The 13442-nt window shown below is 40.7% G+C and overlaps 2 non-coding genes across 2 annotated transcripts; one reads left to right on the plus strand and one right to left on the minus strand.

Moving 5' to 3' along the window:
• Positions 1 to 6911: 6911 nt before the first annotated feature.
• LOC148476930 (5S ribosomal RNA) lies at positions 6912 to 7030 on the minus strand. The gene has a single exon (XR_015872593.1). It is a non-coding gene; the product is annotated as a 5S ribosomal RNA (ribosomal RNA).
• Positions 7031 to 8371: 1341 nt separating this feature from the next.
• LOC148476931 (5S ribosomal RNA) lies at positions 8372 to 8490 on the plus strand. The gene has a single exon (XR_015872594.1). It is a non-coding gene; the product is annotated as a 5S ribosomal RNA (ribosomal RNA).
• The last annotated feature ends 4952 nt before the right edge of the window (positions 8491 to 13442 follow it).

Below are 13442 nucleotides of genomic sequence, written 5' to 3' on the forward strand. Positions count from 1 at the left end.
ATACACTTTATCCAGAGCACCCAAACTACGTAAAATGGGCTTTTGGTGATTCGCTGTAACTTATGGCGATGGTTACAGATGCAATCGCATGATGCTAATAGTAATATCGCCACATGTACTAAAGTGTGAGTTTATCTAAAATGGAGCTTAGGTGGCCATTCGCAAATTGGCGTCTTGCGTTCTCATTTTAAACTGATCTTGTCTCAGCCAATTATCCAGCTTCGACAGTGTATTCCCAATATTATCAACTTGAAAATAAAGCATTCTAGAGAAAGTTCTAATAGATGCATTGGAACTGGCTGGATCAAACTTTGAACATTTTTTAAACTTCTTTAATGGTTTCGGGCAATTTGCCAAGGCTGTAGGCTCACTAGATGTCAAGTCCTTTGAGCCAAAATAGTCCTTAGTCTTAAATTTCTGTTAAATCTGTAAGAGTCCACTTTCCATTGAAAATGATCAGGTTTAGTCGTTGGTATAAATGAGAACCTTCTTGACTAAATATCTGGCTCAATAGATGTTAACGAAGTACTTGCCAAGACCAGGCTCAATTCACATGGAATTATCTTCTGCTCCTGCCGCGTATTTTGCTGGCCCCTCCTTGTCCTCTTCCTCTTGGGGTACCCCTGGCCACTCAAGTGATGACCCCTAAAGGGAATGGCGGACTTGCGGTAGAGGATTGAGGTATATTTTTGGCTTCACTGGCTGATGTACTGGATCCATCAAATCTCGGAGTGGTTCTCTGTCTATATTGTTTCTGTGGATTATGCCTGGCTCGTCATGTTTCATTGAGCCAGGCATAAACCCTGTGCAATGGTAACCACCGTTGCTTAGGTTGTATCACCTGTAAAATGGTCATGGAGGACAGCTTTAGACACCCTTATACTGGAAGAAAGTTCTGCATTAAATATCCAGTGTGTGGTGTACCTCCTGTCTTGCCCATGTGGTTTGCACTATGTGGGCAAGACAGAGAGGCTGTTTAAGGAGAGGATAGCTCTCCATAGGTCAGCCATCAGGGCAGCCACTACCACAGGTCACAGTGATCAACCAGTGGCCTGGCATTGCCTTAACACTAAACATAGTGTAGCAGATATTAGAGCTAGGATCATTGATTATCTTCTTCCTAGCAATAGAGGTGGTAATAGGTCCAGACAGCTTTTGCAATTGGAATGCCGTTGGATTGACAGATTAGACACAATGGCCCCTAAAGGGTTAAATGAAACTCTGGGTCTACAGTGCTTTTTATAAGCATTATAGTAAAAACTTTCTTTCTTGAGATGTATGTTTAATTGCATATCCGAACTGTATATAATTCATGTTGTGGTGTCACTTGGTCCTTCAGCTGTTTTTTAATCACTAGTACCAGTCAAAAAGTTTATTATGGTAGTGATCTTCATATGTATTAGATGATGCACCAATATGCTTAACCATGAATATTTGGACTGAACCATTTACTCACTTAATAGGTAGTTGCACGAGTAGCTAGCTTCGCTACCCTTTTAATTGTGTATATTTATGTTTTTCAGGTTGTCATGGTTACATGGGAGGATCAGTGCGTGCTCTCCTGGACGCTGCGGTGCTCTGACATCACTGGAGCAGCGACGCAGTGGGCGTCAGCGACACAGTGGACGGACGGGCGGTGGCGGTGATCCAGGTGAGTGCACTGTAAGGATTAATTGTATCATGTTGTGGGGTATTTAAGATTGTCATGTTTTGCATCACTTTATCCCTGATGACAGGTTTCAGGCCCGAAACGTAGGAGGAATAAAGGACATGTTTCTTAATTTATCAAAGTCGCTGAGTGCAGCCATTGTGTATTTTGGATTATATATATACACATACACACACATACACCAATGTATGGCACTCCAATACCATGAGTGTAAGATGGCAGGGTGCTCTGCTTCTGTGGGAAAACCGTATCATACATATGCAATAGTGGCACTAGTCTGGTCCATAATTGAAACCACCACATTCTCTTATTCCAACGTTTCAGATTAATCTGTCTTCAGGGAACAGGAATAATGCAAACACATTCAATAAACATGCTCTTACCTAAATAGTGACCACAGACCCAGCAATGGAGGGATGAGCAGCACTCATAGGGCTTGTATATATTGAAAACAGCCCACAGTCACAGGAAGGTGCGTCCGATATTTCGTTTTTTTTATAACCTTCTTGAAGGACAGATATAAGCAAAATACAATATAACACTTACCTAAATAAGAGAGAACACCAATCATGCAGGGAAAGGTAACCCATACACAGTAGCTGCACATGTCCATGACATCAGGCAGTGTCCAAAGCAGAGCCCCACACCTATGACACACCCATAGATTCTATGGGATACATTTACTAAGCTGCGGTTTTGGTGTCATTTAGAAACTGCCAGGAACCGCTGATGGTGGTTTCTATTTCTAATTGACAGCATTTACTAAAGGTCGGTTTTGATGTCTAGTCTGAAACTTCCTTCGATCCCGGTGGTTTTTAAACGAGAACAAGCCATGATGTGTTCTATTTGACAGTGATTTCTGTTCTGTGGTTTCTATTGAAACCACTGCAGATTACAATATATTCTATTCATATTCATTTAGTAGTGTTTTATAGAAAGAACATTCAATTGAAATCATAGAAACAGAGCAGTGAGAAATAGAAGCTATTCTGTTCAAAGTCATTAATTTGTGCTACACTATTTGTTATAGAAAGCAATAAACTATTTTCATCATAGAAACAGAACACAGTGGATTAGATGCTCTTCTAATCATATTAATTGAATTGCCCTTTGATGAAGGATGTAGAGAAGTATAAGGAGAAAGATATAAAGTGATTGCTAATTGTGGTGATATTTTTTATATGTTATTTTGTTTCTTGTTCTGTATTTGTGTATTTGAGATGTGTTTTCCATGTAGTTTATTATTGTGTTTTCCATGTAGTTATTTTGTTTCTTGTTCTGTATTTGTCTATTTGAGATGTGTTTTCCATGTAGTCAGTTTTATTAAGTTCTGTGTGTGATTTTTTTTTTGTGGGTGGGAGCAGTGTGATTGTGTGTTTATGTTGGTTTTTGCATATCTGTTAAAGACAATTTCATATATGATGAGATACATCATAATCTTCCATAGTTCAATTGGATGATATTCCTGTCAAAATTGCCTGTTAAAATAAATTAATTTATCAGCTGTTTCAGCAAATACATCTGTCTAAGGATAGTCAATTTTTTTGGTGGGTTTGCTGCCAGTTTTATGGTGGTCTTCAAAACCCCTGCTTGATAAATCATTGGATTCTATTCAAATATATTCTATTATTTTTATGGTCTAAAACATTGATGGTGCTCTGATATTCAATTATGTTCCATTCTGTTTGAAAGTGTGCTTTGATGGCAGTTTAACAGTGGTTTTGGCTTTAGTAAATCTGCGGATAGAAAATCCACCTCCAAACCACCGGGGTTTAGGACCCGCCGCTTAGTAAATTTTGTCCTATGTGTCTTCGCCAGAAAATATTTTTTTTTTTCGGGGGAAAAAGAGCTTTAAATGAACTGCCAAAGCTTAAAAACGAAGGGAATGTTTAATTTCTCGCCCCTGAAAAATGATTGGGACTAGAACATCAGTCTACTACATGTCTTTGATGTGACCACAGCAAATTGTAGTCCACAGATAAATTGTTACACATCCCTCAGTATGGGCGGTTGCTTTAAATTCTCCAAAGTTACTTGATTAACCAACAAAAAATATAATCTAAATAAATGGTGAGAATACAGCACCATCTAGTGTAGCATAATGAAAATCCTTAAATAAAATGTAGGAGTTCTATCTGGTATGTGATTATTGTGTCTTGAGAAAGGTACATTTGTGGCACCGAAACGTTGACTATAATGTTGTTGACCCAAATATACTTTTTCTACTTTTGCCAAGACCCGGAGTGCCGCCTTTCTTATTCCTTCTGTATGTTTGGAGTGAATGTATCACTCCTATACATAGGAAACCTAGGCACTTGAATTGCATAGTATGAGTGCCAGACATGACAATTTATGACATGACATGACAGTCGTGCCCTTATTTTAAGGCTGAATCTAAAAGAAATGGAATTCTCCAATAGAGAACTTCCGAAGGGGGTCATGGTGTTTAAGGGGCTACATCTCAAAAGCTATTGGAGGTACTGAGATTAAATTTGGCATGGGCGGGTACAAATTTCAGGGCAAAAACATAAAAAATTAGGATTTAGGAGTAATCAAGTTTTAACTGTCATGTTTTTCTGACACTCTCAATTAGGACCACTTTTCTGCTGTTCTCTACGGAGGATTTTTGGGAAGGCAAACTGAGGGTAGGGGGAGAATTTATACAGGGTTTGTTTTATTAGGTAGCTATTGTTCCAGGGTAGATGCTTTTAGTTTTTAAATGGTTATCTCACAAATCCACCATATTAGAGATAGGAAGTTTCAAATTGTTGTGCAGCCTCAGTAGGAGCCTCCAGCAGGTGTACTCACTGTGGCTTCACTTGAGTGCACCAAGATGGCTGTCCTCTGCAGGCGGTGGGCTCAGGGAAAGGAAGTGTCCATTAGCTGCGGTCGGGACCCGGGGGGAGGGAGGAGGTAGCGAGAGTTAGCTGCGGCTGGGACCAGGGGACGGTAGCGGGTATTAGCGGCAGTGATGCAGGTGGCAGTGGCAGTGTGGGCAGTGCTGGTGAAGGGGGCAGGACCTGGGGGAGGTAGCAGCGGACAGATGCAGGCTCGGATCTGAAAAATCCATGATACCTGCATCTGTGTATAAATAAACAAACACAGAAGCAGGGACGGAATCAGTGAGACCCGTCTGTTCTTCTGTTTAAAAAAAAAAACCTGTATATATATATATATACATACATAAAAATAAAAGCGGCGTGCCCCCAGTTCCAAAAAAAAAAAACAACGATGTGGGGGTCCCCCGTATTCAGCACAGCCAGCGCCAGGCTTTTCAGTCCTGGTTGTCATAATATGGGAACAAATGATGTAGGGGTCCCCCGTATTCAGCACTGGGCTCTGATCAAGTCCTGGTTCTGGAAATACAGAGGGAAAAATGCGTAAGGTCCCCCTGTATTTTCTAGAACCAGCACCGGACCCTTTCTAGCAGGGGGCTTGATGCCTCAGCCAGGGTAGCCCTTTCACCGGGGCCCCCAGCCAAAGCAACAGTGGTCAAAGTGGGGCTTTAACTCCACTACCCCTAGGATCCCATGCATGGAGTTGGTAAGAGGCAGGTTGTTTTGGTGCTGCAAATCTTTAACTACAATAGATGGGCAAAGTAACTTCTAACCTTATATATATAGCCATGCACAACATTAAGCACACTGACAATACAGTGAAAGACATGACTGCCTGTTAGACCCAGTGACTAGTTACTGACAAAAGATAAGGCTTGCTTTTACTCACAATGCTGGGGAGCTATTATTGTGTTTTTTTGCATGCAACTAATCCTATATAAAACCTGGAAGAGACTTATGTTTAAAGGTTTCAATCATGCTGGAATCAATTCACACCTGATGCTGGCTTATGCTAAACAAAGATAGTTTTATACTAATATCTCAGGAAGTCTTAAACATTGCATGCAACTATTCCTCCACACTAAACTAAAAAAACACCTATATATATATATATATATATGTAAAGAGAGAGTATTTTATTCTGCTGGAATCCATTGATACTACTTTTTAATTACTTGCATAAGAGCATATACATAGCTGGATGCCTATTCTTTGCATTGGTGCATACACACGGTCAGATAAACTATGCAATTTGAATGATAACGATCATATCATTATTGTTGAAATCGTACAGTTTCAGGCTGACCAACGACCATCGCCCTGCATGCAGGTCAACCTGATCGATAAGGACCAGGTTAGCCTGTTTACTATGGGGACCTTAAAACAAACCGGGAGGGTGCCGCACAGAACCTTTTCATATTGTATGTCAAATTATTACAGACTAACCATAGATTATCTCAATACTTAATTTGTATCATAACACTTTGTTGGTGGTGCTTCCAAAGCCCAAAGAATAATGTATACCAAGAAAAAGAGAACAAGAAGGGCTTGTCGTTGGGGCACTCTTTAATCCAAATACATAAAATATAACTTTTAATGTTATTCCTCAAAATTATACAGCTCTCCTTAGCAGATAAGTGGGTATGGCGAAAATATTTAAGAATATTTTAAATCGTCAAACTCCTACACAATAGTAATGGGATTCAAAATACCGTTTTCATAAAGTACAATAATTTGTGTAGGGTAATGACATCCATAATAACCCTGTAATTATCAGACTTTGATTATCATATGAACACTGGGGGTCATTCAGATCCGCTCGCGAGCGCAGGACGCTCGCAAGCGGGTCAATGTTACCCCAGTGCGCATGCGCACGACGGAGGGAGCTCCGTCGTGCGCATGCGTGAGACCCGGACAGCGACAGCCAAGCTGTCGCTCTGGGTCTCGCACCAAAGGGGGTGTGCTGTCGATGGTGACTGACAGTACGCCCCCTTTGGTGGGCGTGCCAGGGGTGTGGCTGCCAGACGGAGGCGTTCCTATGAGAACGCCTACCGTCTGGGTCCGGCCCCACTGACATCACTAGTGACTAGTGATGTCAGTGGGAGTGATTTTGGCTCTGATAGAGCCAAAATCACTGCAGGGCTTGCGGTCACCGAGACCCTACCGCAGGGTCTCATCACAAGCCCGATGGTCGCGATGGTCATGACCATCGCGACCATCTTTTTGGCCACTCGCATATGCTGTGAGTGGTCACCCACAACTATGCGAGCGGCCAGGAGGCCGCTCCATTTTCAGGTAGGAGGGCCCTGATTCAGAGCGAGCGCTCTGGTCAAAGCGTCCGGCTCTGAATCAGGCCCACTATGCTGTGTTGTCCATTCTGTCCCAGTCCAACTCTTATCTGGGATTACCTACAGCACCTGGTATTCCCAGGTGGTCCCCCACCCAAGTACTAACCAGGCCCAATACTGTATAGCTTCCAAGATCAGATGAGATTGGGCATATCCAGTATGGTGTGGCTGTAGGTTGTATATTTATTAGGCGAGTCTGGATGCCCTGCTGTACACACAGCAATAGTGATTGTAGGACTATCTCGCATGAGGTGCCCGCTTTGTTAAAAATAATACAAAATCAACGAAAGTATTGCACAAGCTTACTTTATCTGTATCACAAGTAAATCTCAATGCGTATGCATAATCCAAGTACCACATATGTAAGATCTGATAGTTGTATAGTCTAAGGTTACATTACATGTTTGTGTTTCCATATAGTGCAACATGTATACAATTGAATGAGTCAACATTGCTTATATTTATCCATCTCCAAACGGACTGAATCAGAAATATAATAAAAAATTGATAACACAGTTGTTGTATTTTGTGGATATCTCCAACAAAGGTAAGGTATCGTCACCCACTTGATGCCGTATATGTGATATGTGTCTCATCTCTTAGGATTAAATTTATTATAACTATAAATAGGGGGAGGTCTCAAACCCTCTGTATAAATGTTAATTATAACAGATGCTAATAGAACATATACAGAAGGATATGCTGTTTGCTCCAATGCATAGGTGACCCCCAGGGGTTTCACACCTGGTTCTAATAGATTGTCTCTGAGCAGTAAAATAAATTATGGCACAAAGACAAAATCATGCTGACCTTATTTGCTAAGAAAATTGAAAAGTGCCAGCTATTAAATCATTACATATATCCTATTTATTACATATGGTGCAAATAAGAGTAAGTATAACCCTTATCATTAGAGAGATAAACAAATGCCAACTATTATACATATACCAATATCACAGTTGTTCTATAGAGAATGATATAGCATTTATCCTAGGAGAAGGGTATATAACTGTCAGCTATTGTACCTGCATAATCACATATTACATATGCAGAGTTTACGTGCTTTTCAGTCTCGTGTTGTAGACATTCTGACAAGCATCTGTACATCATTACATATAATCTTCTCATGAAGTCAGGTTCTTAAGGGTAATCTTGGACACAAATCTTTAAAGCTCTCCAATAAATGAATAAATCAAGCAAAATTAAACAGAGGTTATGACCCTCACTCTATATATTGTTCACACAGAGAAACGGAGTGAATATAATACAGCAAAAAGGGTGCAATTCTCACAGAATTGTAGAGTTGGACATTTTCCTAAGTTAAATCAAGTTGCAAGAAAATGATCACATGTTTAAAGCTGCATAGAGAATGTAAGACACAGAAATAAATGTGAACCTCAGTGGCTGCACTGACACGGCTGTGTATTATTTTTAACAAAGCGGACTCCTCATGCGAGATAGTCCTACATACAGTATTGCTGTGTATATACCAGGGCATCCAGACTAATAAATATACAACCTACAGCCACACCATACTGGATATGCCCAATCTCATCAGATCTTGGAAGCTATACAGTATTGGGCCTGGTTAGTACTTGGATGGGGGACCACCTGGGAATACCAGGTGCTGTAGGTAATCCCAGATAAGAGTTGGACTGGGACGATAAGCCCTTCTTGTTCTCGTTTTCTTGGTATACTATGGGGACCAACAAATGTTTTTCATGGGTCGTTATAGTCGTTGGTGGGTTAAATGCATGTGTTGGATGTTTGATAACGATCATCCAACACATGCAGTATGATCAGATATTGATCGTTGTCGTTATCTGATCGTACTGCGGTATGGCTGCGTGTACACACCATATGTATTTATATGTGATATTTTAAACAATTAATAAATGTTACTGATATAGTGATTAGACAGAGCTTTCTCAATTTTATAATTCCCCATAAATGCCTAAATTCACAGGATAACAGGAAATATGAAGTAATACTCTAAAGCTGAGGTTCCAATACGTAGTCCTCAAGGCTCCACAACAGTTCAGGTTTTAGAGATATCCATGTTTGACCAAAGGTGACTTGATTAGTGCCTCAGTGTTAAACCTGAACTGTTGGGAGCCTTGAGGACCGTGTTTGGGAAACTCTGCTCTAAAGTATGATGGAGGGATTGCAATAGGTGTCTCCTAGATCTCATACAGTCCCTTTTCAACAGCAAATGCAGCCACTATAGTTTTATTTGGTGGATGCAAAGTTGTCAGTTTTACTTTAGCGGTAGAAACGATATATATATATTTTATATATAATGTGTCACCTTGGACAGAATACTGGAAGGATGCTCCCAAGGACGTGTGCCAGTTCCCTTTGTGTTAAGAAATTAGCTACAAACAAGAAAAATAATATGGACTGCCACTATTTCCCAATTCTAAAAAATATAAGATACAAAGCACAGTTTCTAAAAATTATATTTACTATTACTTATATTTTTCACAGTAGAAAAAATAACTGAATCTGTTCACTTCAATCTAACGGTTTTTCCAAGTAAAAGATAACATTGTTGCAATCATATAACATAATTGTTAAACTGTAATTGTATTCAAAAGATAAATTGACACAATATGTATAAACAAACTTCAAATCCTCATTAATAACACTACAGACTCAGCATTTTACATGAACAAGATAGGTAAAGTTGTTTATGGTTTGTCGAAACTAGATTATTGGCTGAGACAAGATCAGTTTAAAATTGAATCGCAGCGACACCATCTTGCGACTGGCCGCAAGACGCCATTTTGCGAGATGGCCGCCTAAGCACCATTTTAGATAAACTCACACTTTAGTACATGTGGCGATAATACTATTAGCAAGTTACGGCGATTCACCAGAAGCCTATTTCATGACTTTACGTATTATAAAGGATATATTTCAGAAATGACTTTACAGTATGCCAAAATTGATTGCATTAGCTGAATAAAGCAAATTATACATGACAACTAGCTTGTGTAGATAAGCTTCCTGGACAGTGTCTGCCCTCACTACAGGTGGTCTGGCTCGAATACACACCTTACATTAGCAGGCTTCCTGCAATGACATGATTTCAAAGATTAGAGTGTCATCTTAGGTCTGTCTCTTGTAACTGGGTTATTGGCATTTCACACAAGAGACTGGAAGAATAAAGAGTTTCTCTTTTGAAGCCTGAGACAGGTGGGGGGGACTGCTCACAGAGTGGGCATGTGGAACTATCTGGCCCAGCATGTCACACTGCTAAAATGTTCACTCAGTGAGAGTTAACTGCACCCTTCCTCATACACACTTTAATACGTCTTTATACCAAACCCCGAATACTCACACATTACATATTCACACATAAGGTTTAATAAGCTTTAAAGTATATGATTTAAGTTGGTTCAGTTAGTTTAAATGCTGTGAAATAAAGATATTTGATAACTAAGGTTCTATACATGTTAAGACAGCAGTATTTGGGTTCGTACTGATGCATACTCTTTCAACAGAATTCCGGTACTATCGGTGTGGAGATCGCATCATGCATTCCCAACTTATGGATCACAGAGCCTACAAGCAACAAAATTTATATTTCATGAACAACTGTTAGGATGTTGCAGGGGGCGGGAAGGGAAAGATCCCCAGCTGTTAGAGGCAGGGAGAGTCTATTGGAACCAGCCTGTTAAATGCCCTGTAACAGATGGTTCTCCCCTGGGAACCAATGACATCAGCAGCAAATTTCTCTATTTTCCGGTCTATTCTGGGGGGGTATAAATATGTGTGCTCAAATGCTGGGATTTTAGTCATCTTGCTGAATGCTGAATGACGACGAGGTTTCTTGCTGATACCTATCACCGGGTCCGGAAGTGCTGCGTATGTATACTGTACTTGGGGTCTGTATAATTCCTTTGCATCTAATTGTGTCTGGATCAATAGCGTGTAACTGACTGTACGTTTACTTGAATAATACTTGTTCTTTGGAACCACAGATTCCAGGTCTAAGTCTTTATTTACTGTATGACTGCGTACGCAAATTAGCGTCATCCTTAGAAGGTATAAGCAGGATATTAGAAGAAACAGGCAGGGGTATATAAAGGTTAATTTTAATATTAACAGGTTATTTGTTCTTCAGATGAAAAAAGTGTCCAGATAGCAGTACAGTCACAATATAATGATTGTAAAGACCAAAAGATATAAAAATATATAGCACTTTGAGCCATAGTAAGACAGCTGAACAATATGATGATAAAGCTCTCTTATTGGAGTGTGTGTGTCCCAAAGTGCAAGATAGATAGGAGATGGGTTTATCTTGGAGCCCAGGTAGGCTAAAAAGGTATGCATGCTGCTAGTATGGTTGCCGATGGTGTAAGTACATTACCCGGCTACAGTTCCGCCTCTGTCAGGCTCTCCCAGGCTGACACTGCGTGTGACTCAACACCTGCACCTTGGGCCTTTGGTGCATAGACACACTACACTATCGGAGTAAGGTGTCTATTTACTAAGCAGTGTTAGGAGTAAGAGTGAAATGTGATAAGGTGACAGCCAATCAGCTCCCAACTGTCATCTCACAAGCTGTGTTTGAAAAATGACAGTTGGGAGCTGATTGGCTGGCACCTTATCACTTTTCACTCTGTCTCCTAACACTGCTTAGTAAATAGACCCCTCAGTGCAGTCACCTTGCTTCATGCTGCACCAGCAACTGGGTCCTGGATCACCGCTCTGAGGGCTCTGTCTGACTTAGTGGCCAGTGCAATCAGTAGCTGCTGCTGTCTGTGGCTTGTAGTTTGTTGTTATGTTTAGTTGTATCAATAGGGGCATTACTAGAGAGGAGGGGGCCTGTGTGCAGTCTCCGACATGGGCCCCCTCCTCTCTGCCCAGCAGCCGGCAGCACAGTGAGCTGTGTGTGTCCAGCACCGGAGTTATAGACTCTGGGCACTAGAGTGCACCCAGAGTCTATAGACTATGTGCAGGTCACTGGGAAAATGGCCATTGTGGCCATTTTCCTTATACTGCGCATGCGCAAATTATCGGAAAATGGCTGCCGTGGCCATTATCTAGTCGTTTTTTCAGCGCCAGACCCCTGCACCGACGTGGGACTCCGGAGAAGTAAGTAACCATATGGGTGCAGGGTGTGCGGTGCGGTACCCCCCTGGACCCAGTAGCCCGTATGCCCCACACACCTTGCACCCATTATAGATACGCCCCTGTGTATCAATGTATCACAGCAGCCACGCTTTGTCTGAGCGCCGGTGTTCACCTCAAATGCCTTAAAGCATTTCTCTTTCAAGGGAAGTTTCTTCAGTAGACTCTTTCCTTGAAAGAGAAACGCTTTAAGGCAATTGAGATGATCACCGGTGCTAAGACCAAGATAGAGAGGGGGAGAGAATTCCAAACATGGGGGGTAGCACAGGCAAATTCTTGGACAACAAAAGCATTTACTGATAAATGGGACTTTAAAAGCCTGTCCCTGCAATTTTTTAAGAGTGCAGTGGTAGGGCTAATGGTGTAGTATTAAATATACAGTATTTGGTTTACTCAAAATAGCAAGCATTCCTTGATAAGTGAATACAATTTATCTTTGAGTTTGATTAATACTTTTAAAAATGTCAATTAAAATATCAAAAGATTTACCAATGTTAAAAAAGTATATATATTTTTTTTTTTATAGTCTGAATAATCGAATTCAATAAGTTTCCAACTGGTTTGACTTGTTGACTAATGAAATCCTAAAGATTTCGCTAATTGTTGCAATGCTATTACATTTTTTTCCATTTGAATTTGTTACATTTTGAACAGGTTCTGGTGGTAATGCATCTTCTTTAATGGAATCATTTTGTAATGATTCATTATAATTTTGACTTTACATCATTTCATAGTCTGCATTTCCAAAGAATCCATCGTGCTGGAACTGGTCCTTTTAGCCATGGAGTTTTCATCGCTTACTTCCTGCATAGTTTACTGTTTTTGTTTCTGCATTGCTATACTTGTCAAAGGTATCTTAAATTACAAATTAAAAAATAATAATTTGTTTGCTGTCGATATTTTTTTTTACTTTTTCTGATTTTTAAATAAAAAAAAGTGTTGTTTGCTTGCTACAGTATTTTTCAAAGATGGTATGAAAGAAAACTTTTTCATTTACCTTCACTTTCTACTGATAAAGAGCTTTATGGAAAGTGCAACACTTCTGTATTTTTAAGATTGGGTGGTAGTCAAGCTTGACCAGGTCTGGTGTCAGCCTTGAGGGCTGGTATGTATTTGACTAGACGTGGCCAAGGGGCAGAAGGTGTGATGCAGTCTTTGTGCTGTTGAAGTAGCCTTGACGGCTGGTTTGCCTTTGCTAGTTGTGGCCTGGGGACCCAGGGTAAGATGCAGCCTTTGGGCTGATGAGTCTTTGATGGAGTGTGCACAAAGATGTAGAGCTGCTGCCAATGTCGCTGGCTTGACACTAGAGGTGGTGCATCGAATTGCACACTTGGGACTCTGAGTTGCAACCAGTGCCGCTGGGTTGACACTGGCGACAGTGCCCCGGATTGCGCACTTGGGGACACTGAGTTGCGGCCAATATCGGCCGGTTGACACTGGTGATAGAGT

The sequence above is a fragment of the Taudactylus pleione genome, unplaced genomic scaffold (genome assembly GCF_031769625.1).
Source record: "Taudactylus pleione unplaced genomic scaffold, aTauple2 ptg000762l, whole genome shotgun sequence".
In the NCBI taxonomy this organism is placed as follows: domain Eukaryota; kingdom Metazoa; phylum Chordata; class Amphibia; order Anura; family Myobatrachidae; genus Taudactylus; species Taudactylus pleione.